A 5666-nucleotide genomic window follows, 5' to 3' on the forward strand; every position below is an offset into this window, starting at 1 on the left:
AACTTCCCCATCCTACTTCTTAGATGATGGTGGACCCAGGGGCCTAGGCAAACCATCAGTCTGTTCTTTCTTTCTACAAAATATTTTTTTTTAACCTCTACTAATTGTTCATTAATAGAAACTAGAAAGTTTCTAATTTCTAGAAACTAGGCCTGGATTTTGTGAAGCAAGTCATAAAATACAAAATGAGGCATTTTGAGTTTTAATATTGTACCCAACTGGAAGGGTCTCATAGGCAGTGGGAGGTAAAACACTCAGGAGAAAGATTAATCTTGAAAATGGACAGTGGGCAGGATCCTTCCGGAAGGTGATGGATTTATGGGAACAAGTATGCTTTCTACCTGTGAAAGTCTGAAAAATCATCATCACCTTAAAAAAAAAATTCCAAGGGCAATATTTTGTTTTATTTAAATATTTATTTATTTTATTTTTATTTATTTGGCTGCGTCAGGTCTGAGTTGCAGTACACAGGCTTTGTTGCTACACAGTGGGCATGTGGGATCCTAGTTCTCCGGAATAGGGCTCGAACTCACATCCCCTGCATTGCACATTGTCTTAACCACAGGACCACGGGGCCAGGCCCAAGGGGAAGATTTTAAAAGTTATTTTGAATATCAGGTAATTTCTAGACCAGTTCAAAATAAAAGCTAAACAAAACTCCAGGCCATTTTGAGAGTTACCATGCTCACCTCTTCACCCCTTCTAGAGCAATCTGTACCCATCTGCAGGGTCCAGCAGAGGAGACCCAGCCTGTTAGGTGGGTGGTCAGATTTCCTCGCAAACAGGAGACTTATTCCATGCCCAGGCTCTGTGTGAACAAGCGTTCTCACAGAGACCAGAGAGGTGGGCATGAGGCCATAATCTTAACAAAGATTCAGGGAAGGGAGATGCTTATTTGAACCACAGATTAGGGGGATTTTAAGATCAACATTTATGCCCCTTCCAAGGTGAGCTTAGGGCTACTGAACTGAGAGCATGGGCTGTCTGATGTGCTGGGACGGTTCAAGGTTTCAACCACTGGAGGCCTGGAGGCTGAGCAATGAGTGATGGAGAGACATCCAAGGGTTCAGAGCAGGAGGAACCAAGGGCTCAGGGCCTGGGGGGGAAAGCCCTGGTCTGGGATGGAGGCAGAGGGTGTGAGGCGAGCAGAAGTAATGCAATTTAGATTAGGAGTAGGCCTTCCTACTATCAGGTAGCTTTCGCTGAACAATGACCACTGTTTGCCAATTAGGACCAATTAGCTTTCACCGATGTTTGCCAATTAGGAAATTAGGAACGGGGCGGAAACCCCCAGGAAAGTCCCGCGCACGTGAAAGTATTGACCAATGAAATTGCTTTGCAAACGTGTAACCAATCTGCTTCTCACCCTATAAATTTGTGTAACAGCTTGGGCTCGGGGCTCTCTGACCCGCACCACTGCGTTGGTTGCGGGCGGAGAGTCCTGGCTCGAGTCAGTAATAAACTTCCCTTCCTGCGAGTTGCATTGTCTTGGAAGCCTTCTCTCTTCCCACTCGGGGATTCGGACATCGGGCATAACATTTGGGGGCCGTCTGGACCCTTTACTGGGGATGAGAACAGCTTCAAGGACATGAGGGGAAGGATAGTAGATAGCACCGGTGCTCAGGGAAAACTCAGGGGGCCCAAAACCCAGCGCTGTGTTGTCTCTGTCCGTGTGTTTGTCTTTGGCTCTCCGTGTTTGTGTGTGTGCCGGCATTGTTTCAGGCAGGACAGGAATCCAGAGTAAAACCGGGGCTCTGCTGTAAAGCAGGGAGGTATCTGGCACAGGAAAAGCCCAGAGTAATTCCGGGGCCCTGCTGCAAAGCAGGAAGGTATCTGGCACAGGAGAAAGCTTTCTCTAGCCGGCGTAAGGCCGAGGCCAGCAAACGCACTGGAAGGCAGCCGGCTCTGTGGGAAGGAGACTTCCTCTCCTGATCCCAAGTCTGGTCTGGTCAGGGGGCCCGAAAACCCAGCGCTGTGTTGTTGGCTGACGTTTGTCTGTCTGTGTGTTTGTCTTCGGCTCTCCGTGTTTGCCCGTGTTTGTGTGTGTGCCGGCATTGTCTCTGGTTTTTAATTAGACTCTTTTCAGGCAGGAGTTTCAGTGAACAGGCGAATGGTTGTGGGGCAATTGATGAGTCCCGGCCAGGGCTACACTCTGGCGGACTCTGAAGGCCCTACAATAAGTGAGCCTCAGTAACTAGAGCCCAACCAGGTGAAACTCTCCTTTCACTACGATTGTCAGCAGCTGTTGCAGGAGCAAATTCTGGCAGAAGCATGGAAACGGGTCCCAGGGGCCGACGGGAGGCCAACCACTCAGCCTCATCTCGTGGACAAGGGGTTTCCTCTGTTGCGGCCTAACTGGGATTTTGAGCGAGCGGAAGGTAGAGAGCGTCTCCGAGTGTACCGCCAGACTCTGATGGCTGGCCTGCGGGCCGCAGCAAGAAAGCTGACAAATTTGTAGTAAGGCAAGAGCCCACTGAGAGCCCGGCAGCCTTCCTAGAGAGGCTAATGGAAGCTTTCAGGACACCTATGGACCCCTAAGCTGAGGAGTCAGCGCTGCAGTTCCGTTAGCATTTGTAAATTAGGTAGCCCCAGATATTAGGAAGAAGTAAAAGGTATTTAATAATAGGGAGACCCCAGAAGAAAGGGAAGAACGAATTCGACGGGAGGAAAGAGAATTAGCTGAGAAGATCAGGAAGGAAGACAGAGAATATAGAACGAGGGAAAACTGGAAGAACCAGAGGGAGCTAGCCCAGACATAATTAAGGGAACCTCAAGACCCCTGAACGGGAGAAAAACAGAAACCAAAAAGGCAGGCCCTAAAGAAAGATCAGTGCGCCTACTGCAGAGAACAGGGGCACTGGAAAACCGAGTGCCCTAAGAGGAACCTGAGGAGAGGTACGACCCAGAGACAGAGAATCTCCCCTGGAACTCGAGTTCTATATGCGGGGGAAGACAGTGACTAGGGGAGTCAAGACTCGGCACCCCTCCCCGAATCCTGGGTAACCATGCATGTGGAAGGGAAACCCGTTGGCTTCATGGTAGACCAGCTTGGTGCAAGGAGCCACGGGGACAAAAAGATATTAACGAAAAGTAGATCTGGGGACCCACCAGGAGTCCCATTCATTTTTGGTGATACCAGAATGCCCAGCCCCTCTACTTGGAAGAGACTTGTTGTGGCCGATGGCATTCCCTGTGGATAATTGCAGTCATGAGGAACCGGAAAATTCTGCTGAAGATTACATGTTAAATCTGAGGTGTTGGGACCCTGAAAATCTGGATCCTATTAGCCTGTCAAATGTAGGCTTTGTACCTCTCTATGCTGGAGATCAGACCCAGAAAGTTCTTGCTCTTTTTGCACCTGAGGACTCACTCACAGCTGTGGCACTTTATCTTCCTGATCAGTGGTGGGCTATTGATGATATTGTGAAAACATCTGTCCCTTCTAGAGAGAGGCTTAAGCAGGTGAGAACCCTTGGGGAGAGAGTGGTTAAAACAGGAAATGGAGAGAAATGAGATCCTATTCCTGTGTCATAGCAGTACTGATTATGCTAAGATTCTGTGGAAGAAAGGAGAGGCCATTGGGTTTTCCTACAGAGCTGGGAGAATGATCCCTAGCCTTAAGGGATGAATAAATACCCGTTGGCCTGGGCTGAAACGGCAGGGATGGGACTGGCCAAACAGAGACATCTGGTCATCATCGAGCTAAAGGCCGGGGCAACTCCTGTGAGGGTGAGACAGTACCCCATGAGCCAGGAAGCTCGGCGGGGGATCACTCCCCACATTTGATGTCTCATGGATGCTGGAATTCTCAAGCGGTGTCAATCCCCTTAGAACACCCCCTTACTGCCGGTGAAGAAGCCGGGGGGACAGATTACCTGCGAGAAGTCAACAAATGGGTGAGTGACATACACCCCACTGTCTCTAACCCGTATACCCTCCTGAGCAGTTTGCTTCCTGAGTACACTTGGTACACTGTGTTGGACTTGAAAGATGCCTTTTTCAGCCTACCCCTGGCGGCCCAGAGCCAGGAGATATTTGCCTTTGAGTGGACCGAGGGGGAAGGCCAACCAGTAATCCCACAGAGGGTCAAGAGGCTCTGAGTGAGGACCTCTACGAATATCGGACTTGCCACCCAGAGGTCCTTCTGCTACACAATTAATAGCCTGGCAAGAGGGCACCTGTTTGGGGTATAAGATCAGGCAGGGGCAAAGGTGGCTAACCCAGACCATGAAGGCCCAAGACCCCCCGCCAGGTGAGAGTTTCTGGGGACTGTTGGATATTGCAGACTGTGGATCATGGGGTTTGCTGAGAAGGCCCGGCCCTTGTATGAGGGAAGTAAAGAGACCCCAAACTGGACTTGTACTGAGCCAATGAAACAGGCTTTCCAGACACTCAGACGGGCCCTACTAGAAGCCCCAGCCCTTGCCCTGCCTAACCCAAATAAGCCATTCCAGCTGTTTGTAACTCCATGATTGCAGTGAGATACTGGCTGAGGCCCTGGTGGCACGAAAAGACTTAACTGATGTACCCCTAGACAACAGTGAGCTAGTATGGTTCACCGATGGGAGCAGCCATGTAAGAGATGAGCAAAGGAAAGCTGGAGCCGCCGAATATGGCTCCGTGAAGTTTTATGCATTGTGTGGCTTTGGTGGGGTCTTAAGTTGTGGTCTGACACACACTGCTGCTGTTCCTCTGGATTTGGTGAAATGCCGTATGCAGGTGGACCCATAGAAGTACAAGGGCATTCTTAATGGATTTTCAGATACACTCAAAGAGGATGGTTTCCGTGGTTTGGCCAAAGGATGGGCCCCGACCCTCATTGGCTACTCCCTGCAGGGGCTTTGCAAGTTTGGCTTTTCATGCTTGGAGAGAATGCCTATCTGTGGCGCACATCACTGTATTTGGCTGCCTCTGCCAGTGCTGAATTCTTTGCTGACAATTAACTTGGACCCGCCTCCCACAGGGGTTCAAGAACTCCCCTAATGAGGCTCTGAGTGAAGCTATGGAAGCTGCTAAAGTTCAAATTCAAACCCAACCAGGTTATGGTAACACTCTGAGGGATGCAGCTCCCAAAATGTATAAGGAAGAAGGCTTAAAGGCATTCTACAAGGGGGTTGCTCCCCTTTGGATGAGACAGATACCATGAAGTTTGCCTGCTTTGAATGTACTGTTGCCGATTCCGTGGTGTCTGTGTTGAATAAGGAGAAGGGTAGCAGTGTCTCTCAGATCCTCAAGAAACTTGGATTTAGAGGTGTATGGAAGGGAATCATCATGATCGGCACTCTGACTGCACTACAGTGGTTTATCTATGATTCTGTGAAGGTCTACTTCAGGCTCCCTCGCCCTCCTCCCCCTGAGATGCCAGAGTCTGAAGAAGCAGCTTGGGTACACTCAGTAGATAAATGAAAGCAAATATGGACTGAATCTGCGTGTTGATCAGTGTTTGAGGAAAATACAACTGGACGAGAGATAATCCAGGCTTGTGAAGCGTGAACGAGGTACCGAGGGGAAGAGCCAGGGCAATAGATTTCACTGAGGTAAGGCCAGGCAAGTCTGGTAGATACCTTCTCAGGGTGGGTGGAAGCCTTCCCTGCTAAGGGAAAGACAGCAATAGTGGTTGCTAAAAAGATCTTAGAGGAAATGGTGCCTAGGTATGGGCTGCCGAT

General features: G+C 49.6%; 1 pseudogene; it reads left to right on the forward strand.

Annotated features, from left to right (window-relative positions):
* The first annotated feature begins 3663 nt into the window (after nt 1–3663).
* On the forward strand, nt 3664–5398 carry LOC122451703 (annotated as a pseudogene).
* Nucleotides 5399–5666: the final 268 nt, after the last annotated feature.

This window comes from Cervus canadensis, chromosome 13 (assembly GCF_019320065.1).
Source record: "Cervus canadensis isolate Bull #8, Minnesota chromosome 13, ASM1932006v1, whole genome shotgun sequence".
Taxonomy (NCBI): domain Eukaryota; kingdom Metazoa; phylum Chordata; class Mammalia; order Artiodactyla; family Cervidae; genus Cervus; species Cervus canadensis.